Genomic DNA, 24,434 nt, shown 5'->3' with positions numbered 1-24,434 from the left:
GGAAACGAACGAACGAACGAACGAACGAACGAACGAACGAACGAACGAACGAACGAACGAACGAACGAACGAACGAACGAACGAGCGAGCGAACGAGCGAACGAGCGAACGAGCGAACGAACGAACGAACGAGCGAGCGAGCGAGCGAGCGAGCGAGCGAACGAACGAACGAACGAACGAACGAACGAACGAGCGAACGAGCGAACGAGCGAGCGAGCGAGCGAGCGAACGAACGAACGAACGAACGAACGAACGAACGAACGAACGAGCGAGCGAGCGAGCGAGCGAGCGAGCGAGCGAGCGAGCGAGCGAACGAACGAACGAACGAACGAACGAACGAACGAACGAACGAACGAACGAGCGAGCGAGCGAGCGAACGAGCGAACGAGCGAACGAGCGAACGAACGAACGAACGAACGAACGAACGAATTTTAAGCCTCATCCCTAATTATATGCCGTTCAATAGTAATAATAATAAAAAATGAACTTCCAGAACATTTTGCATCTCTTATGCTTTCTTGGAAAGCATGCAAGGATAGATGTTTTCCGCATTTTCCCACTTTGATAGTGTTTACGCATTTTAGGCTTTTGGGGAAACCAGCGTCAATCAAAGGCAACGAAAATGTTGATCAACGTGGAGAATATCGCTTCACATAAAATGTCTTGCGTTTGTAGAAAGTGTGATCATACAGTATATTTATTTATTTATACAGGTACCTGCAGAACGACAAGTGCATTATTGCATGGGGGACATTGTAGACACAGAAAGGAACATAGGCAAAAATGAGCTGCTTCGAAATCAGAATGCACGAAGCAAAGCACAAACGCAACATTCAAAACGCCAATCACAACACCAGGTTCACAGGCGTATTTACATCACAAAAAAAAAAGAAATTATCTGGTTGCAAATGACAAAGCGTACAGTCAGGCCCAAACGCTACATCATAAACGTCATCGCAATAATAGGCTCACAGGCACATTTACATTACAAAAACAAGACAAGGTCGTTCATTGCATTAAGCGCAATAATATGTGCTTACGACCGGCTGGACAATAAAAACAACTGAACCTTGGAGCATGTTTTATATTGAACAATGCTCTTAGGAAGCCTATTTCAGTGCGTAGAAGTTGTAATTACCATAAACAAACTTGGCAGCACGGCTTTGGATGCTTTCAAGTTTATTTCTAAGGTAAGCCCTTTGGGGGTACGTCGAGTACGTCGCGAGTACATTCTAAAAGACAAAAGTTGCAGAACGAAACCTAGATGGTGGAAACGAACGAACGAACGAACGAACGAACGAACGAACGAACGAACGAACGAACGAACGAACGAACGTTACATACCCTGCACTGCCACATCAGATTTACTCTAGAAGCAAGATAAATATAAAATGAAACATGGCAAGGCGGATGAAGATGCGAGAATACCAAGTGACTTCGATGCGCACGCGTGTTGGTAAACCAGGACAGCAGAACCAGTGTTGCCAGAGTGATTGGAGTTGTCAAGATGACGCTCTGCTATGGTCGCCGCGACCTAGATACGACCAGCACACGTCTGCTGAGGCAGGCAACTTTTTCTTGCGCCGCGCGCACTGTTTTAGTGCTCATTCACGTGGATGGCACACACCCGGCGCTCACTGTGCCCCAATGGGCCCCATCTATTGATCACCGCGCTCTCCTCCCACCGCCGCACACCAGCCGCCATAGAGACCGCGTGTTCGCCCTTGTCAGTTGACACGGCCACCGGCTAGTGCGGCAAGAACGCACTAGAAGGGAACTGCAATACTACCGATGAATGCCACGGTGCGATGCAATGCATCGTATGTGGACTGTTTGTCTGTCCAATAAAGTGGAAACCAGGGTGCACTGCATGTTGAACGTTGTGGAGAACGTGCCTGCTTATAGTTTGTACTTAAATGTTTTCTTTCGGCCTCTTGGTCGTCATACTGGAAAAAAGAAAGAGAGAGAGAGAGATGATGATGAGAGCCCCCGGTTATGAAGCGGCGGGAGAGAAAATTTTTGAAGCGTGTTTCCAGGGCCTGTCGCCTCGGCATGCTTGACTGTGTCACCGGCATAGTTGCAGCCTGACCATGGAGATGGCGGTATTCGCGTTCCGGGCACCGTAATGGTATATGCCTCTGTGGCTAAGATGTTCGGACAAAAAGAAAAGCATTGAGAAGACAAAGTATTAACCGCAGTGAGCTATGCGGAATGAGGCCACGTTTTATTACTTGAGTCGGAACGGCGATGGGGAGCTGAGTGTTCTGGCAGATGAAGGAAAGCAGACTTTGTACGAAGAGATCTGTATCGTTTCCTGCGAGACATGCCCTATTTTTGTTTCTCTCTTATCGCTTTTACTACGCATATCACGACCCTGTAGACGTTCACTGTTTCGAAAAAAAAAAAAAGGTTAATCACCGGAGGACATTATCAGGGCAGTAAAGCGATTTACGTGGCTTGCGCTTGTATCACGCTTTGCAACGTTTACAACGTTGTAGAGTGGAAGCTAGAAAATGATTGCGTTTCGAAGAAAAGAAAAACGGCGCTATAATAAAATGCACCTGCCATAAAATTTATGCTGATTTGCAACAGCAGGAAAGCCTCGACAAAACTAAAGCGCTGGAAGTGAAAAGAGCAAACGGGTGGAAGAAAGAGAGTTGTGGAGGAACGTTGATTTATGGCACCCTATTGGTAAGCAGCCTCGCACAATGCAATCACTGCGCCCGTAATTTTCTTTACGGCTGCCCAACCCGAGAGTTCTTTTCGATTCGAAGAATCGCAGGCCTCTAACACCTTCTCCGAAGTGCCCCATTCAAGTCTACTTCTTTTCCAGGAAAAGAAAAGAAAAAAGGAAAGAACAGTGAATATAAACGGAGACCTCGACAATAGAGGCAGGCACGAACTGTGCACCTTCAATAACGTTGTGACGGCGAAGCCTCCCACCGGCCTCGATCCTCTCGAACGCTTTTCTACTCGTCAGGCCTGTCGAAATGGAAATCGCTTGCTTGACGCGAGTGCGGCGCTCTCGAGAGAATCTGTGGCGCGCAGCAAACGCTCGCTCTCAGGCGTGGAATGCACTCGAACCGCGCGAACGCGCGCTGGCGTGGAACATGCGAGCGTCCGCTGTCGAGCAGCGTCGGTGCTCCCGCGCGAGCCAGCAGGGAACTTCGGGGCTCGCTCCTCTCATTGTGCTGCGATCCGCGGTCAAGGGACAAGGAAAAAATGGGTGCCGCGTCGTCCACGACTTCCGGACCAATATATGCCCCAGGGGAGAGCTCCGCTTCCGTCGAGCGACGGTGTCTCTTCCGATGACACGTACAGGCACCTGCCCAGCGAACTGCGCTGCTAGAAGCTGAAGATCCCTGTTGCTGTTGTATAGCAGCCTGAGTTCCGTTTTCGCCGGACGGGCGCGATTTTCACGCCGTGACACGGGGCTTAGTTCGCGAGAGCAACAAAACTAATGACTCCTACACTGGCCGCTGGCCTGTGGCAACCTTTTAACCGAAGGCTATAAGGAAACGCATCGTCGATGTTGCAGTGATGGGTGCATATTTAACGTAGCCATGCCTTTCCCTATCAAGATGTCTGTCATTGCCCGGGTTTGACGGTGAATGCGCGACATAGTGGTCAGAGGAATACCGAACGCAGCTTGTTCTGAAAAAGTTCAGTAGGAACTAGAAACTAGCTAGTAGTGCAGTAAGTTCGTCATTGTATACACGTATTGGGAGAGAGCTTACATTTACTATAGCGAAAGCCTTATGATAATTACAGCCACTTCAAAAACCTTAGTTCAGGCAACAAGATTAGTCATCTTGCCATTAACGACGTGCTTATAAATTTCAGCTTTATCAAGCTCTCATAAAAGGCGGCACCCGGGCGGAGGAACTACCAACAAGTCAAGCAACGCTAGGTTAGCATGCAGCCCAACAACAACGTCCTCCTTCTAGTTTACTATATGAGCGGACTATGTAGTTTACTACATGAGTCTGTGTAGATACTACAACGGATATCGGCTGTACGTGTAGTTAAACAATTGCATTTAACTTCTGTGTGAAGTAATTATGTTCTGATGTTCAAGAGCTGCAACATAGCGACCTGTTCCAACAGAAGTCGCAGGAGGAGTTGACGCCAAGGCGTACATTTTCTTTCTTGAAATGTGCCATGTAAGACCAAATTGTGCTCTAGGAAAAAAAAAACCTCAAAAGTAAATTGATAGACGTTTAGAGATTCCTGGGAAATAAATTAAGAGTGCAGACTTATAAATGAGAATGGGTTGTAGTGGGTGGCCAGTGGCGTGGCCTATAGGGACTGGCGGTCAACCGAAGTGGCTGAAGCAGCGTACATATGTCGTACCTATTTCAACGATTAAGAAATGATTGGAAAATATGCCTAAAAATAAATAACAATGAACAACTCTCCGCCCCCTCCAAAATGACATTGTGGCAGGCGGAAAGAAAATCACGTACTGGCACGTAAAAAATAAAAATAAAAGAACACGAATAAAGGATTTTGATAACCCATTGAAGCGGATTGTCTTCCCTCTACGCAAACGCGTCCCTAATATTTTGAGCACACGTCCGTAATAATAAGGAAGTATTTCACGGCAAGAAAAGCTTTCCTTTGAAGGCCCGCAACGGGCCATGCATTGTCCGGCCATGTTCCCAAATGACAATGGTTGGTTACCCAGCGCCCTTCAATTTGCAGAAGAGCTGCCGCCTTGGCTGGCCGTAAAAGAGGCATTGCAGCAGCACGTGGACAGCGGGCCCATTCGCCGCACCGCGCGCGCACGACGCAGAGCTTGCGCGATGAATTTTGAAAAGAATGGCGGCTGGCGCATGCAAGGCGATGCCGAACGCGGTGAAAACAAGGTTTCTACAATTCGCGGCCACTTGACACACAAGCATGATATCAGTCGATGGTCTCCGGTATAGAGGATGTTTTTGCGGGCCTCGTCATTGAACCATAGCGCTAACGACTTTCCCGCAGGGAGTTTTCGTATTATGCTGTCTAACGCCGTAAGTAAACCGAGGAGCGCTGTGTTCACCTCCGTGCTCGTGTGCACGTTTGAGTGATATATTCTTTTCCCTCACCATTGCTGTCTAAAAAATAGTCATCACTGTGCCAGAAAGCAAGACTTAAAGCGCAGTAATTACTGGAGGAATCGATCACTGCTGCCCTAAAGCGATAAAATCAAGCAGCAACAAATAGCTGCGGCCTTATTAACAGGCCTTATTATTTCTTTTATCCAGTCAGGATATCTAGCGATCTTGCCGAGGGCTAGTATACACGGCTCAGCGGTGTAGTCAGCGCATTTGGTCCTCAAGAAACTTTCGCGAAAAGATGCGTTCTCTTTAATTAGCTGCAATGCTTTCTGTGTTTGTTTCTTGAACAACTTACCGCGTGTTGAGAAATTAGGAAGTTAACAAAATGCGGCCGTCTATCTCTGTACAGGCTCTTCTGATAAGGCGCCAGTCAGCTCGCTAATCCGAAACGACACGCACCAAGACAGCGGATCCCGTGTTTTATTAGTTGGACACGTGTTGCATTACTTTGCGCTTTCCAATCTTGTTTTGTATATATGGTGGCTCCTGATCGATGACTTCTTACAGCGGAGAGCGAACTGGTGCGTCGAGCTGCCCTGGCTGCTGCATGGGTTGGAAGCCGCGCTACAAGAAGCGCAAGAGGCCCCGCTGCTCTAGTCTCCCATCGATCCTGTCGTGGCGAAGGACCGGTCTCAATTCGCATTGTCCGTCTCGTCCCAGGCACATATAAATAGAGGACGAATAATTCAGAAACGTATAGCGCAGCTACCACTACTTTCTTTTTTTTCTATTTCTTTCTATGCTCAATAACGACCCACGTCTGCGGTCGTCAGTTCCATTTTTCTGGGTTACCTTTTTCCCCCTTCTTGATTCTGTCCCCGGTAGAATGAGATAACCTCCCAAATCGTTTTTTGATTGGCTAACTGCTTCCGGCGCAACCGTGGAGGCATCAGGAGAAGTGAGTAGCATTTGTTGCGTTCGTCGAAGTGCAGGAAACTGTCTCGGCCAAAATGATGAGGGGGGGGGCGCAAACGGACGTGGCGTGCCTTCTGCCGCGTGGATGCCCCTCCGCCGCATGAAAAACCATTCGTTGAGTCCACTGCAACTCTTACATATAGGCTGAATTCACGTTCAAGCGTAGGCCGGTTGAGTTGGAAGCAATTTCTAGACTTGTAGGCATACGACGCGGTATAGAAGAAAGGCCTCCGAGTGCAATCTTCTGCAGGGCAATAAGCGCATAAAATTGGAATTTGAATACGACAACGCTTGAAACAAGAGGTTTCTCACTGTTGCTGGACCTGAACTCATTAAAGCTCGTCAGTAATGGCGCTTTGTTGAACGGCCGCTATAACTTTCAGCGGTTATATATATTGCTGCTATAATTCTTGCAGATATCAGGCGTATAATGCGCTGCGACTTCCGCTTTGAGTTATGTGTCAGCCTAAGCACGATCAACAAGTGAGCCCACGGATGTCTAGTCTTACCAAAACTTCAGTTTAATTGCAACAACCTTTTCTCTTTCCGAACTTTAGGAGCATTAGAAATGAATATAAGGAACGCGCATTTTCAGGATTCTTTTTATTTGCCAGTTATTTAGACCTGGAGGTCAATTTTACCGGTGAGCTAGCTAATTGGAATACATAAAAAGGCAACTATTTGACAGTGACCTCTTTGAGAAACGTAGCCAGAAATAACACACACAAAACTGCCAGATTTTGTAATTTGGTAAGCTAGTAGGTTTGGCTTTGGTGGATTTCGCAATGTGTGCATCATGCAGACTCTGCGCACAACTTGACAAACTCCTTGCCCACTCTTGTAAGGTAAATTTGCCTAATTCTTGACCACCAGTGATTGATTGTATTGGCCTACTCTGAATACGGACTCTTTTCCAAGGAAATGTCGCAAGCATCGCCCCGTTGCACATGATTGCAAATCTATAGCACCGACAAATAGTGCGCAACAGTGGAGTATGCAATTTATTGTATTTCACTTCCTTTTTTATCCACATACATCATCCTACACTAATCAGAAAGGTTACAACATCTGTGCGTTAATGACATCGAAAAGAGAATGTCCAACCATTGCGTCATTAATTTGCAATCCTTACCTGAACCTTTATCCTTGTTTGTATAACAGGGCAACGCACAATCAATGCACTATTATCGTGTGTGCCCCTTGCAGAAATGGTATGAAATGACTGCGAGATTGTTGTAAACTATGGATAAGGATAACTACGGACAAGGTCTCCATTGCGACGTCTCGTTTAAGTTCTTGAAAAAAAAAAACCACATCCTATTCTTAGATTTGACCCTGAATTGGAAGTTCTAGGGTGCGTGAGCTTCATGTTTTCGAGGAATGACAACAGAACATCGACTTACATTTAGTTTCGTATAGCCGTTTCGTTGATGGCTCGTAGACATGAAGACAATATAATGTCTGTTTCCAGCGAAGGATTCTCTCTAACGCTTGTAGGGGTTATAAATGAGCACACGGCTCGCGAAATGCCCTACCATCGCGGCTATACTATGCTGATGGCATTCTGTTTGGCATCGAGCCACTAGCGTAATCTCTCCCAGCGGACCACTCTGCCGGCGGCAGAACAAAGTGGGCAGTCAGTAAGTGAGCGAACTCGATACTTTATCAGGAAACGTTTCGTCGTCGTCGTGACTCTGTAGGAAGCCCATCAAGACACGTCTTCGCAGCCCGAATGAATTTGTGTACTTTCTCGTTGAACTTGCGGCACACGAATTGGCTCCCTGCGAAACACGGCCTGAGTGACCTGGCGCGCGTGGCTGTTCTTAAGAGCGTGCTTGATTAAGCTGTTATTTACGCACACGGGGCTTCCTTCAGTTGATGTGGATATAAAGAATGCGCTGAAGACTCATCGCACTTTGATGGTGCTCTCTCTAAAACAGATATGAGAAAATAAGAAAAGACGGACTGCGGATACGGTGACATTCATGATTTTTTCGTCACTGCAGCCTGCAAGCTACTCTTAAGCAAGGAATTCTTTGAGAGCAAGCACTCTTACCTTTCTTTTGCCTCTGTAGACTTATCTACTCGATTCCTTGCCGGTCAATGAAGGTGAGTCGCTTTTTCTTCGGGTGGAGAACAATCTTAATGATGTGAGGCAGAACATTCCTTTTGCCCATCAATATTTTAGCCACAATAAACGACAGAAAAGAACAAGGTAAAAAAAAGGAGCACACAACAAGCTTTGTGTGTCGTCTTGTCCTTATTTTTGTGGTCGTTCCGTCAGCGCTATACGAGGGCGGATCAGAAAGTCTTTGCCCCTATGCGAAGTCAACATATCCATTACCAGTGGTGGACCTTTCTTCGACCGGACTGGCCTTACCTGCTGGTAGCTCTGCGACACGGTGCTGCTGTCATTTGTTGAAGATGGCGGTTGTGCTTCGCACGTCCAGGGCGCAAGAGCAACGAAGTGTGATTCGTTTTCGATGGAGCAAGGGACGAACGCCCATCGAAATCCGCAGGGAAATGCAGCCCACGTATGGGGACAGGTGTCTCACTTTGAGAAGTGTGAGGTGGTGGTGTTGTGAGTTCGCAAAAGGCCATGAAGACTTGCATGACAATGAGCGTTCGGGGAGGCCGCGTGTGTCGCTGACTGACGACAACATTTCCCGCGTGGATGCAATGGTGAAAGCGGATAGGCCAAGGACATTTCGCCGGAGCTTGGCATTTCGTATGGGAGTGTTAACGACATCGTTCACGGGTCCTTAGGGTGCCGGAAGGTTTCATGTCGGTGGGTGCCTAAGCAGTTGGATGACATGAAGAAAGGCTAGCGAATGACTGCTTCACTGAATCATCTGTAACGGTATGCCGAGGAGGGTGAAAGCTTCCTGGACTGCATTGTTACTGGCGATGACACGTGGATACTGCATTTCACGACGCAGCAGAGCATGGTGTGCAAACAACCGGGTTCGCCTGTGACAAAAAAAAAAAAAAAAAAAAAAACCGTTTAGTGCCATTTTTGGGGAAAATGATGTAAACGATCTTTGGGATCGCCGAGGACCGCTCCTGATGGATTTCATGCCTCAAGGTGCAGCCGTCAATGCCGACAGTTAATGTTCCACACTATCACGTCTGCTGGCTGCCATCAGGCGAAAACGCCGAGGGATTCTCGATGTGGACAATGCGGTTATCGTCCACGACAATGCGAGGCCACATGTGGCAGTCAGAACAGCCGACAAGCTCCGGTCATTTCAGTGGGAAAGTCTGGACCACTCGCCATACAGTCCGTACTTTGCCCCTAGGGATTTACACGTTTTCGGTCCGCTGAAGAAGTTCCTGACAACACAGCGATTCACGTGCAACCATGAAGCCAAGACAGCAGTCTGGCAGTGGTTCCACAGTCAGCCGGACGAATTCTACCAAGGGGCATCTCAAATTTGGTGTTACGATGGGACAAATGTCTGGAATGGTGTGGGGACTATGTGGAAAAATAGTGTAAGGTGGTACGTAGAATAATACGCATTTTTGTAAGTACCTGTGTGTACCTCGTTTTCGCTAATAAGAAATAGGGCCAAAGATTTTATGATTTGCTCTCGTACAACCCGAAGAACACAGGAACAATATCCACTAGCGCCCCTCACCGTCGGCGATAAAACAAACAAACAAACAAACAAACAAACAAACAAACAAACAAACAAACAAACAAACAAACAAACAAACAAACAAACAAACAAACAAGCAAACAAACAAACAAACAAACAAACAAACAAACAAACAAGCAAACAAACAAACAAACAAACAATTATTAGGCTGTGAAATTATTTCACTGTGTTCTTGTAGAAAAATTCAGAGCCATTCCGCTGTGAAGAAGGATGACCAGCGGAGCTGTATATAACTATAAATAAAATATACTAAGACAAAAATATCATCATCATCATCAGCCTAGTTACGCCCACTGCAGGGCAAAGGCCTCTCCCATACTTCTCCAACTACCCCGGTCATGTACTAATTGTGGCCATGTTGTCCCTGCAAACGTCTTAATGTCATCTGCCCACCTAACTTTCTGCCGCCCCCTGCTACGCTTCCCTTCTCTTGGAATCCAGTCCGTAGCTCTTAGTGACCATCGGTTATCTTCCCTCCTCATTACATGTCCGGCCCATGCCCATTTCTTTTTCTTGATTTCAACTAAGATGTCGTTTACCCGCGTTTGTTGCCTCACCCAATCTGCTCTTTTCTTATCCCTTAACGTTACACCCATCATTCTTCTTTCCATAGCTCGTTGCGTCGTTCTCAATTTCAGCAGAACCCTTTTCGTAAGCCTCCAGGTTTCTGCCCCATATGTGAGTACTGGTAACACACAGCTGTTGTACACTTTCCTTTTGAGGGATAGTGGCAACCTACTGTTCATGATTTGAGAATGCCTGCCAAACGCACCCCAACCCATTCTTATTCTTCTGGTTATTTCAGTCTCATGATCCGGATCCGTGGTCACTACCTGCCCTAAGTAGATGTATTCCCTTACCACTTCCAGTGTTTCGCTACCTATCGTAAACTGCTGTTCTCTTCCGAGACTGTTAAACAGTACTTTAGTTTTCTGCAGATTAATTTTCAGACCCACCCTTCTGCTTTGCCTCTCCAGGTCAGTGAGCATGCATTGCAATTGGTCTCCTGAGTTACTAAGCAAGGCAATATCATCAGCGAATCGCAAGTTGCTAAGGTATTCTCCATCAACTTTTATCCCCAATTCTTCCCACTCCAGGCCTCTGAATACCTCCTGTAAACATGCTGTGAATAGCATTGGAGATATCGTATCTCCCTGTCTGACGCCTTTCTTTATAGGGATTTTGTTGCTTTCTTTGTGGAGGACTACGGTGGCTGTGGAGCCGCTATAGATATCTTCCAGTATTTTTACATATGGCTCATCTACACCCTGATTCCGTAATGCCTCCATGACTGCTGAGGTTTCGACTGAATCAAACGCTTTCTCGTAATCAATAAAAGCTATATATAAGGGTTGGTTATATTCTGCACATTTCTCTATCACTTGATTGATAGTGTGAATATGGTCTATTGTTGAGTAGCCTTTACGGAATCCTGCCTGGTCCTTTGGTTGACAGAAGTCTAAGGTGTTCCTGATTCTATTTGCGATTACCTTAGTAAATACTTTGTAGGCAACGGACAGTAAGCTGATCGGTCTATAATTTTTCAAGTCTTTGGCGTCCCCTTTCTTATGGATTAGGATTATGTTAGCGTTCTTCCAAGATTCCGGTACGCTCGAGGTTATGAGGCATTGCGTATACAGGGTGGCCAGTTTCTCTAGAACAATCTGACCACATTCCTTCAACAAATCTGCTGTTACCTGATCCTCCCCAGCTGCCTTCCCCCTTTGCATAGCTCCTAAGGCTTTCTTTACTTCTTCTGGCGTTACCTGTGGGATTTCGAATTCCTCTAGGCTATTATCTCTTCCACTATCGTCGTGGGTGCCACTGGTACTGTATAAATCTCTATAGAACTCCTCAGCCACTTGAACTATCGCGTCCATATTAGTAACGATATTGCCGGCTTTGTCTCTTAACGCACACGTCTGATTCTTGCCTATTCCTAGTTTCTTCTTCACTGTTTTTAGGCTTCCTCCGTTCCTCAGAGCCTGTTCAATTCTATCCATATTATAGTTCCTGATGTCCGCTGTCTTACGCTTGTTGATTAACTTAGATGCCAGTTCTATTCTAGCTGTAGGATTAGAGGCTTTCATACATTGGCGTTTCTTGATCAGATCTTTCGTCTCCTGCGATAGCTTACTGGTTTCCTGTCTAACGGCGTTACCACCGACTTCTATTGCGCACTCCTTAATGATGCCCATGACATTGTCGTTCATTGCTTCAACACTAAGGTCCTCTTCCTGAGTTAAAGCCGAATACCTGTTCTGTAGTTTGATCCGGAATTCCTCGAGTTTCCCTCTTACCGCTAACTCATTGATTGGCTTCTTGTGTACCAGTTTCTTTCGTTCCCTCCTCAAGTCTAGGCTAATTCGAGTTCTTACCATCCTGTGGTCACTGCAGCGTACCTTGCCGAGCACGTCTACATCTTGAATGATGCCAGGGTTCGCGCAGAGTATGAAGTCGATTTCATTTCTAGTCTCACCATTCGGGCTCCTCCACGTCCACTTTCGGCTAACCCGCTTGCGGAAAAAGGTATTCATTATACGCATATTATTCTGTTCTGCAAACTCTACTAATAATTCTCCTCTGCTATTCCTAGAGCCTATGCCATATTCCCCCACTGACTTGTCTCCAGCCTGCTTCTTGCCTACCCTGGCATTGAAGTCGCCCATCAGTATAGTGTATTTTGTTTTGACTTTACCCATCGCCGATTCTACGTCTTCATAAAAGCTTTCGACTTCCTGGTCATCATGACTAGATGTAGGAGCGTAGACCTGTACAACCTTCATTTTGTACCTCTTATTAAGTTTCACAACAAGACATGCCACCCTCTCGTTAATGCTATAGAATTCCTGTATGTCACCAGCTATTTCCTTATTAATCAGGAATCCGACTCCTAGTTCTCGTCTCTCCGCTAAGCCCCGGTAACACAGTACATGCCCGCTTTTTAGCACTGTATATGCTTCTTTTGTCCTCCTAACCTCACTGAGCCCTATTATATCCCATTTACTACCCTCTAATTCCTCCAATAACACTGCTAGACTCGCCTCACTAGATAGCGTTCTAACGTTAAACGTTGCCAGGTTCAGATTCCAATGGCGGCCTGTCCGGAGCCAGGTATTCTTAGCACCCTCTGCAGCGCCACAGATCTGACCGCCGCCGTGGTCAGTTGCTTCGCGGCTGCTGGGGACTGAGGGCCGGGGTTCGATTGTTGTATTCATATAGGAGGTTGTGGCCAAGTACTGCACCAGGGTGGCCAATCCTGCTCTGGTGAGAGAGTGCGTTACCGGTTCTGGTCCCCGGGATCAGGCCGCACTCCAGGCCTGTTTGTGCAATTTTCTCAACACACGGTTTTTTTTTTGTATTTTCCGGTGGAGAATAGCGCGGCACCGGGATTTGAATCACGGTCCTCTTGCACTGGAGACGGATACTCTACCGTCCCCGTAGGAGTTAAATTAAAAATTAATTTATGGGGTTTTACGTGACAAAACCACTTTCTGATTATGCACGCCGTAGTGGAGGACTCCGAAAATTTCGACCACCTGGGGTTCTTTAACGTGCACCTAATTCTAAGTACACGGGTGTTTTCGCATTTCGCCCCCATCGAAATGCGGCCGCCGTGGTCGGGGTCCGATCCCGCGACCTCGTGCTCAGCAGTCTAACACCATAACCACTGAGCAACCACGGCGGGTCCCGCAGGAGTTGTACGCCTCATTTAACCTACAGTGGTGCCCTACTTGGTCAGTCAAGGTGGACCAATCTGAGCTCGGTTATACCGCATGGATGGCACTCGGCTAGAGAACCTGGTATTTATGACCTGCACATGTGAGTGTGAGGCCATACATATTTGAAGATATATATCTTTCTTTTTTTTTTTTAGGAGGGTTCCCGTACAGTGATAAAATTAAGGAAAAGACATTAAAAGAAAGAAAAAAAAGAAAGAAAAAGGGGCGGAAAAAAAAGGAACATAACAGGTGATTTGAACTCGTGACCCTTCGATGTTGCCCGGAAAGATAGCTCAGTCGGTTGGTTCGTCAGGCCCCAGGCTACTTTCAAGCGCCACAGCTCCTGCTCCGAGCCTCACACTTACGTGGAAAGAGACTCATGTTGTCCGCGATAGTCTTGAGTAGACTTGAGGGAAAGCTTCGTTAACAAACTATAACACGGCAATCAGCACTCGAATACGACGAGAGAAATTACTGAAACGTGGAAAATTCCCTTGAAAAAAAATCTTGTATGTATTGAACCTCTTAAAAGATGAGGGGTGAAATATGCGCTCACCGAGAGGGCATCTTCAGCACGAGACATCCACAAGGCACCTTACAGAGATGTGGAGAGCTTCGCGGCCGGAACGAAGCCTCCCTTCTCCGCCGGCCAAGAGGGGGAAACGCGCTTTCCGATCGCTCAAGGTTGCGCGGACAAAGCATAACTCTAGCGTCTAGGAAAAGCTTAACCAGGTGCGATGGCGGCACGCATAGCTTGGGAAGCTAGCCGCCAGAATAACTATACCAAGGACTGCTGCTGATGAGGGCGAAATACCTTCGTGTAATTATAATAACCCTAATAGGACTACTTTCGAAAAAAAAAGGAAACGGCCCAGAGGGCTATACTACGAGAGCTATGACTGATAGTTTTCTATATATATATATATATATATATTCATCTCATCTATGGGATCGCATGCGCGCGCTGTTTCTTTGTCTCTGCGTGTAGTACAGTTAAGAGAGCCAGTTTAAGGGCGGAGAAGAAGAAAGAAGAGAAAAGCAAAAACTGCAGCCCCGTGGTTTTAAAGCGCACCCGTGGTAGAGAAACGGAATGCGATATAAGCGTGCGTAGCCATGATACGCACACGACAAACTGCCTTAAAATATTTAGACTTGAGGGAAAGCTTCGGTAACAAACGATAGCACAGCAATCTGCACTCGAATATAATTATAACCCTAATACTAATTGTAAATATTCATCTCATCTATGGGATCTAATGCGCGCGCTGTTGCTTTGTTCTGTGTGTAGTAGTTAAGAGAGCCAGTTTAAGGGTGGAGAAGAAGGGAGGGAAGGAAAGTCTCTGAAGCAAAATTACAGCGCCGTGGTTTTAAAGCGCATCCCGTGGTAGAGAAACGGAAGGCGATATAAGCGTGCGTGGCCATGATACGCACACGACAAACTGCCTTAAAATATTTAGACTTGAGGGAAAGCTTCGTTAGCAAACGATAGCACGGCAATCAGCACTCGAATATAATTATAACTCTAATAATAATTGTAAATATTCATCTCATCTATGGGATCTAATGCGCGCGCTGTTTCTTTGTCTCTGCGTGTAGTACAGTTAAGAGAGCCAGTTTAAGGGCGGAGAAGAAGAAAGAAGAGAAAAGCAAAAACTGCAGCGCCGTGGTTTTAAAGCGCACCCGTGGTAGAGAAACGGAAGGCGATATAAGCGTGCGTGGCCATGATACGCACACGACAAACTGCCTTAAAATATTTAGACTTGAGGGAAAGCTTCGTTAGCAAACGATAGCACGGCAATCAGCACTCGAATATAATTATAACCCTAATACTAATTGTAAATATTCATCTCATCTATGGGATCTAATGCGCGCGCTGTTGCTTTGTCTCTGCGTGTAGTAGTTGAGAGAGCCAGTTTAAGGGCGGAGTAGTTGGAAGGCATACTTTCTAGGAAAAATGGCCGCTCAAGGAGAAGAGCGAACTCGAGCGGCTTTAGAGGCTAGGAAAACTGCCTTAAAATATTTAGACTTGAGGGAAAGCTTCGTTAACAAACTATAACACGGCAATCAGCACTCGAATACGACGAGAGAAATTACTGAAACGTGGAAAATTCCCTTGAAAAAAAATCTGGTTTGCTAGACAAATGCTTGTATGTATTGAACCTCTTAAAAGATGAGGGGTGAAATATGCGCTCACCGAGAGGGCATCTTCAGCACGAGACATCCACAAGGCACCTTACAGAGATGTGGAGAGCTTCGCGGCCGGAACGAAGCCTCCCTTCTCCGCCGGCCAAGAGGGGGAAACGCGCTTTCCGATCGCTCAAGGTTGCGCGGACAAAGCATAACTCTAGCGTCTAGGAAAAGCTTAACCAGGTGCGATGGCGGCACGCATAGCGTGGGAAGCTAGCCGCCAGAATAACTATACCAAGTACTGCTGCTGATGAGGGCGAAATACCTTCGTGTAATTATAATAACCCTAATAGGACTACTTTCGAAAAAAAAAAGGAAACGGCCCAGAGGGCTATACTACGAGAGCTATGACTGATAGTTTTCTATATATATATATATATATATATATATATATATTCATCTCATCTATGGGATCGCATGCGCGCGCTGTTTCTTTGTCTCTGCGTGTAGTACAGTTAAGAGAGCCAGTTTAAGGGCGGAGAAGAAAGAAGAGAAAAGCAAAAACTGCAGCGCCGTGGTTTTAAAGCGCACCCGTGGTAGAGAAACGGAATGCGAGACAAAAATATAATATTGCACAAATATGCACTTTTTATGTTTATTTGTGCTAACTTTCATTTCGTGACCACAGTAATTATTGCTTATTGCCTATAGAGTCATACCCCCTACAGGTTCATACCCCCTTAAGCAATGGCTCATACCTCCGTAAACGAGGCCCACATGATGATAATTTTTGCACACGCACTTAAGGAAACGCTGGAAACTACCCCAACACAGCTCCACTGTAAAACGCATTAGCGACAGCAGCAGGGGCAATTCTCGGGCCACATTTTATTAGTATTTGAAGGTACGAATTCCCTAACGACTTTTGAAAATAAATTGGAATTCCTGTTTGTATGCTGTTAATGTTGTTTCCATGTTGTAATTGCATTGTATTGCTTGCTATTAGTTACATGTACGCGCCACGTGTTATTTGCATATCCAATATGTGCCACATTCTGTGTGCTATCTGTACTGTTCTGACTTATTTTTTCGCTGCTTGTGTTTTGTCTGCTTGCTTATTTTCGTTTTCCATCGAATGAGAATACCCACCATGTAAGAGCCCAGGATGGCTCCCAGTATTAGAAATAAATAAATAAATAAATAAATAAATAAATAAATAAATAAATAAATAAATAAATAAATAAATAAATAAAGTTAGGAGACGATGTGCGCTTCTAGTTCCGGCTGTTGGCTTCCCTACCCCTATTGCGTAGCTCTACACAACTTGGTACAAGTGTAGATATCGTCACTGTTATTCTCTTTTTCTCGTCATTTGCTATGCAATTTATATTTCATATCACGTGCACATGATCTATATTTATTAGAAACTTTCGGAAGATTTCTTTATAAACTTCAATAAAGTACAAGCTTACACATGTATATAACAATGTTCCCTGTAGCCGCTATTGTGAAGACACGGTCATCGCCACCTTCGTCGGCAGCAAAAGACAAGCCAGAATTGTTCTTTTAAGATTTAATGGAACTGCCAGCGTAACAGCCATGAAAACTAGCCTTTCTTTTCCATCTCTTGCAGCTCGACTTAAGGTTTCCCGTTTATCACTATTTCACAAAATCTTTCACCATACAACACTGCATGACGAATTCATTCATACCCGACACTACGTATCCCGTCGCATCGATCATTCTTTCGCGTTCCTTCTTCCAGCACAAATACATTTTCCCAGTCATTCGTACCTCGGACGTCACTAGAGTGGAACCGCCTTATCGCAAAACATTGTATCCATCAGCGATAATTCCTTGTTTCGCGATGCCTTAAACAACATTGCTTACGAGACTGCGGTTTCATATACCTGTATATTTTGTATTTTTTGAAATAGCTTCTTTTTTTTCCCTACTCAGTGTATTCCTACCAAATTATTTTTGAAATTTTACGCTTTATGTTTTATTTTATTTTCCCCTGTAATTGCTGATATTACCTGTAACCCACTCCCCTCTGTAAAGCCTTGACAGACCTTGAGGGCATAATAAATGAAAAAAGAAGGATTAGCACAGCGGTCGATGCGGTCTTCACATCCAGCACAATATCTTCCACCGCCTCGGATGCTTGGCGCGCCAAAAAGAAGGCAAAAACCTATAATAATAGCTCTCTAACCGCATAAGCCACTGAAGTATACGCGAAAGCCTGGCGTAATTTATGAAGCGCACACGCATTCATATTGTTGTAACGCTATAGAGATACAAGCAATATGCAATGGCACGATGTAGCACTTTAAATATGTACTATGGCGTTCGGTATTGGCTACAACGCGAAAGCGCGTGACAAAGCGGTCGCGCGTTGTAGCTCATACTGAGGGCTATGGTATACGTCTTCATTCTGAAAAGCACACAATCGAAATTCGGTTTCGTGAAGCCAACATTGCCCCCAAGAAAAAATAATAAAGCAGCGTGCACAGTAGTGTCTACAAATCTCACGCCATTTCCTACTTTTCTTTTCAGATTTAATTTTATCCTTTAATTAGTGGCACATAAATATAGTGGATATGTTATAAAGAAAGAGGTCCTACAGTTAGAAAATGGCAGCGGGATCTCTTGTTCTTAGGTGCAGAAGAATACATTAATATAAAGGCGCCAAATGCGACTAGAACTGAGCAAAAAACGTTTACAAAAGTCATACAGTGTTGAAGCAGCAAAATTTAACCCAATACATCTTAACACATTAACTGAATACAATGAATAAATACCGGAGATAGGCAACAACAACCAAAAATATCCATCGGAGTAGGGATGCAGTTTACAAAGTTGTAATGCAAGTTCTAAGTGAACACTGGTACTACGACAATGTTGGTGAAAACTTTACCTGGGCCGTAAATGAAGTCCAAATTTTCACATTAGCAAAACTAACAGCTTTTTAGCCCTATAGCTGTAGCGCGATTTGTGGAGTAAAATGCCATTTTGTAAAGAAAATGTATTAATGTTGTGGGTTAGCGGGAATATTTCCGCGAATGACCTAATTTAAATGTAGATTTTTAAGTAGACAGTATGTAACGGTGCCATGGTTGTACCAGATAGTTTTGTTTATCGACAGGAGATTTAAATCAGTGAGTATGGGGGTAACATGAGCTTTATAAGGAGCCGGTGCAATGACAAGAACAGCGTTATTTTGAATGTGCTGCATGAGCCATTTGACAGCGGCATGTGGGACCCCATGAGCTGATACAATTTAAATGACTCTAAATTAACGCATAATATACAATCTCGTAAGGGTATGCTGTCGAATATAGTGTCTAGCCTTTCAAAGAACTCTGATTCTATATACGCGGTCTTCTTTTGTAAAAAGTTGGCATGCACATTAAATTTGGAAAGGAGTCTAATTGGACGCCTTAAAATGAACACTCATTAGAGGGCAATGTTGGTTGCGACGCTATGTGATCTGGTAACTTCGGTTATCAACTGACGAAAAAGCTTGATGCAGCTGTTATAAACACAGAATTTAGACGCGCTGTCAAGATTCGCTTTAACGGAATGATGTATAAACTCAAAAGTGAAAAGTATGCTTCTTGTTAAGCATTTACCAATGAAACTGACGCGGTATTTTTTGAAGTACGGAGGGCCTAATAGGTTAATAATTACCAGATCACTTTGGAGGACACGGCGGTGAACGGAGCTAATGGGTGGCGTGTAACGCTGTAATCAGCAAATGCTTTCGTGCATGACGATATGCTGGGAGACAAATCGGCATGAACATCGAAAAAAGAAAGAAGAAGTCGGGAACCAAGAACGACACTCTGTGGCACGCCTGAAAAAAAAAAAAATGTTTCGAACGGGAAGTGAGTTCTCGATTAGAAGGCAACTTACACAACAGGTATCGAATCTAAGTGCACGTAGCTTAGATGACACGCCACAATGCACTACCAGCTCTGAAAACTTAAAGAAATAGAATGTCGCACGAAAGGCTTTCTTTAAATCCATACTTTGAAAAGTCGCCAGACTCAAGACGACTATAGATGTAGCAGGCGATAATAATATCAAATCTCTTGAAGCTAGTATTTGTACAGGATAACTTTTCTTGAGTATTTATTACTCTCTTTATGTGCTGCCATAGATTCTGCTATCTTCCAGTCGTCATAAGCGTATCAGTTATTAGATACCGAGTAATATATTGTTTTACACATAAATGGTATTTTTTTAAGAAGAAGGTTGTAATAAATGCCCGTCACTACCAGATTAACAAAATACTTGGAGCCCTAACAGCGTCAACACGTGACATGAGGTCGCCGTTGTATGTCGTGAAAGTTCCCAGAACAAAACATCTCCTTTCGTAATGCAAGCGTTGCTTAAAGTGGGAGACTGCATATGTGACATCCTTTTAGAGCGTGTACACCACACCAGAGCAAGAAGCCACATCCTCGATATTTATGCTCCAGACTGCCGCCCTATATGACAATGGCAAGCAACTCCAGGTGAAATACGAAAGTTTGTTTGGCGGACTTGCCTGCAAACCACCAGCTAAAAAAAAAAAAAAGCTACGTTGTCAATAGAAGGAGCGGCGTTTCACTCCGATTGCCTGCCAAAACTGCATGCGTTACAAGCATGGTGCGGTTCCAACGAGGGAATACAATTCGCATCGGCCCGCTACTGCGGTCTGCCTACTTCTTGTTTGTTTTCGTTTCTTTTTCTTATGCATTGAAGAGGAAACACAACTCCTGTTTCGGTAGCAGCGTTTGAAAAAGAAAGATATATTTTCTTCGGGAGTGCGCATTTTGTTGGCATCGCGGTGCCTCTCTATCGCTCCTCAGGGAGCGGAAAGCTCATCGCGAGAAGCACCGCCACGAACCGAGACGCCAGCAACTTCTACCTACGAGAGCCGACAGGCGGTGTGAAAGAGTAATGAGTCCGCGTCGGGGTCGCTCTTACTGCAGGCCACAAAACCGAACAAGCAACCAGAAAGAGAGAAAGAAAGAAGCAAAAGAAACTAAAAAAGAAAGAGAGAAGGAAGAGAAGAAGGAAAGAAAGAAGGAATATGGGAACACGCGCCTGGAGACGCCACCAAGGAATGGAGCATAATGCCCGCCTGTTTACTGCTGGGACATAGCTGAAAAAAAAAAAAGAAAACTGACTAAAAACCGACTAAGAAATAAGAAAGAAATAGGCGAAATGCGAAACTGAGCACCAGAGTCCTTGAGGAGCGAGCGAGACAAATACAGGGCGAGTCTCTTGGCGGCTCGACTGAAGAAACGTCTGGCACTTTAATTGTTAATAAATGAGCTGTCTTGTTGGATGCTTTATTTCGCACCCGGTTTCCAATCGACCTCGCTTGATGACGGTGAGCGCGGAGCAGCACCGTGAATGCCAAGAGCTGAGTCAAAAGTTCTGCTCGATGACGCCCCACTCCCCCCCCCCCCCCCCCCCTACTGTCCTCTACTCCCATTACGTCCCTCTACTCCCATTAGGGGACGTCCTCTCTCCATTCAACGCGTTCCGATGAATCACTGCAAAGAAACGGGAACTTTTTTTTTTCTCAACTCGCGTGTCCGTTTTCGCTGCTTCAATCTGTGCTGATGCAGTCTGAGCACGAAAGAGAATGTTTCCATAACTAATAATGGACGTCTGTGCCGAAAAAACAACAACAAAAAAGACGCCTTTTCAATTTCAACGAAACTGAATTTAAGTTCCTTGTTTTATGCAGCATTTCCGCCCGCACGTGTTCACAATGCATGACCACAAAGAGCGGTAGATCAGTGCTTAATCGTGTATGAATGTACGAATGCGTAAGAGCGCTTCGCTTTACATTTTTTTCTTGGACGAGCAGCAGCTTTATTCCTCCCGAGATATTCCACGAGCACTGGCACCTAAGGCGTCTAGTTGTTTATAAAAGGCGATGGGAAACGTTATGTGAAATGACAGCTCAGCCATTCAGTGAAACGGTAAAAGAAAACAAAACAAAAAGTTGGTGGGGCCTAGAGGGATGGACTTCGGTATGGCACCGCAGCAACTATAAATCGCCATATGGACACTCGAAACCGAGAACGGATATCGTAATCGATATTTAACGTTCACGACAAGAATTTTGCTGCTGTTAATATTGGCTAGGTCTGGACCACGTCGTCAGCTTCGACGACGGCGTACTCGGCTGAAACCTCCGTCATGTCATCCTTCAAGTGCAAACTCTTTCCACAATATAATGGCGGCATCCTCAGTCGCGCATCAGTCGCAGCATATACACAAAATATGACGAATGTGAGAGCTGTAGGCCATGTTGTTCTCGCAACAGAGTGACATTTGCACCATTATAATTAAAGTGACTGCGGCATATTAAAGCAACATTCATGCCTAACGAGAGAACATTCATTCAGTTGTTTTGCAATAACACAGGTAATTAGGTTCCTGCCGTGCCTCGTTTCGGAAGTCTTCAACAAAAATAAATGCGTGACCGAGGGTTGTATATAACCTCCGACTTCCATCACATAAGCCCAATGTTTCTCTCGTGCCGAAGCCGACTAGATCGCTCAGACGTTTGGCGCTTGCGTCACGTCCCAGTTCCTTGCATTCTTCCGCCGTAACACCTAGCGCTTTGAGACGCAATGCTGCAGCCGCCCTCGGGATCGGCCCACATTTCCCTCGTTGGAGCTAACGCTATGCTGTGTGATCGCCTTCGTGATCGGCCCAGGTCAAACTGGTTTTAACGTTTATTGGCCGGAGTACAAACGCATTTGAACATAGACCGCATGACATACGCATAGGTATGTGCGATTGCGTATCACTTAGTTGCCGATTACGTCAAAATCCGTGTTTCTCTCGTCTGCGCCCATCCTGTACCTACAACTGCGTAAGATTCAACAATCGGCATGTCGTAAACTCGCGTTGAAGTGCCGGAGTATAAATCGTGCTGTCGTCTTGCTGCTGCCATTGCCCACACGGCTACCGTAATACGCACCGGTCTAGCTGGTATCGCTTTGCCGAACCCGAAACAATGCTAGATAGCAGGTACTTGTAGAATGCTTCGCCACAGTGCGAGGGATCGCCACAGTGAGGGCACTTCGAACGAAATTTGACGAGCTCTTAATGTGTATACTGATATCACATCACAGCAGCGTATCGTTTTACTATCCGCCTCCATCACGCAGCTGCCGTGGTCGGAAACCTAAACCAGCGACATCGTGAACACAACAGACACCGCGTCGCTGCAGTAAATTTTACATCTCCAAGATTATTGTCCTCCAAGTCACCATTTAGCAATTTAGCCGACAAGCCAGCCACCACTTTACGTGGCGGCGCCAGGCGTCGAAACAGATCCACGTAACACTTCCCACGCAATTTCACTGTTCAGCTCCGCGAGGCTGAATATGTAAAAAACATGACATGCAGATAAATTCTCCACTGTTCTCGGAGTTGAGCGGAGCCCATTCTCCTCAAGAATGCATCATGCTTCGCGTTTGCTGCCCGCGATGTTTTTCCATTCAGCCATAGGATACGTATGCTCCTCTCCAAGGTGTTAATAATTTCACGGACGCGTCGACCAACACGACGGTCAGTGTCGTGTCGCATAGCGCAGCTACGAAAGTAGCGACGACATTAGGTGCATGCGCACGGAGCCTACTCTTGCCCGAGCATAGTCTGCTAGGCTATTCCCGTTAAGCTCCACGTAGCCCCTGCTGCTGATCAGCTTCCAAAGCAAACAAATGCACACACGTGCTCCTGCGTGCAAATTGTTAGAATAAGCGATTGCAAACAATATATGAGCTGATGAATAGCAGGGGGTGTGCCGCGGATTCAATGGAATAGCATAGCAGACGATGAACGGACACTAGGACGCTCTGCGCGCATGCGCCTATACCCTCGCTACTCTCTCTGGTGCACTTCGTGCGGCGCTCCCCGACGTGCCGACGCTGCTGTGAGGTTATTGAATATAGTGGAAAGCGATACACGTCTTCAGAGAAGGTAAAACAACAGCGCGTAAGCGCTGTGGTTGACAATCAGCGCTGTGTGCGCATACTCTTTCATTGGGCTGCTTATGATGGCCTCTAATTTCCTCTATGAACACTGGTCTGTGACCCTGCATTAGAGGAAACAAGATAGGAGAAAAAGTTAATGCAGAAGCCCTGTTCTCAATAGATCAGGGGCTTTATTTCGTAATATTTTTTTTCCTCCGATTCTAATCATTTGGTATCATTCGTCTCACCGAGTGACAGATGCCGGCTATAGCGGGGCCGCGGTTTCGTGTGAACCAAGGACGAAGGGCAAAATAATGGTAAATGAAAAGCATCGTGACAAAACACGGCCCCTGAATTTCGTTAACCGCGTGCTGGGGGGATGACGATGCAACAAGAAAACACACCGACATCGGTGCGCGATAGCCCATTCTTACTTTGCTGTCTTTTACGACCCCGAGCCCAACCTCAGCCCGGACTGCATTCTGTAACGTTTCATTTCATATTCCGTTTTTTTTCTTATAACGCATCGAGCCGAGTGGTCGATCTCAGCGACAACGGCATGGAGGAAGGAAAACGCTAGGGAGGGAGCATCGTGCAACGCGATTGAAGCGAAACCTGGTGGCCCAACACGTGATCGCACGTCAAAGTGCACGGTTGGTTTTTGTGTTCCCGCTCTGGAGGCAGAGCCGCGGCAGGGCAGCCGAACAAGCACGCACCGAATAACAACTACTGCCATAGCTACTTGGAACCAAACATCTCAGCAAATCTCCATTCTTGCTCCGTGATCTCGACGCAAGAGGTCACTTGTTGGGCCAACACTGTTAAGGCTGGCTGCGTGATGTAACGCTCTCTCCTAACTTTTTCCTTCTTCCATGGATAACGGTGGCACGCCGCTGTCCGAGCCAGATTTGAGTTATT

At 45.7% G+C, this 24,434-nt stretch overlaps 1 protein-coding gene across 1 annotated transcript in view; it reads right to left on the bottom strand.

Moving 5' to 3' along the window:
- Window positions 1-24,434, bottom strand: part of Cbp53E (Calbindin 53E) — a 252,080-nt gene that overhangs the window by 60,121 nt on the left and 167,525 nt on the right. The window lies entirely within an intron of this gene.

This window comes from Dermacentor andersoni, chromosome 1 (genome assembly GCF_023375885.2).
Source record: "Dermacentor andersoni chromosome 1, qqDerAnde1_hic_scaffold, whole genome shotgun sequence".
Classification (NCBI taxonomy): Eukaryota; Metazoa; Arthropoda; class Arachnida; order Ixodida; family Ixodidae; genus Dermacentor; species Dermacentor andersoni.
This window is presented reverse-complemented; position numbering and strand designations above follow the sequence as displayed.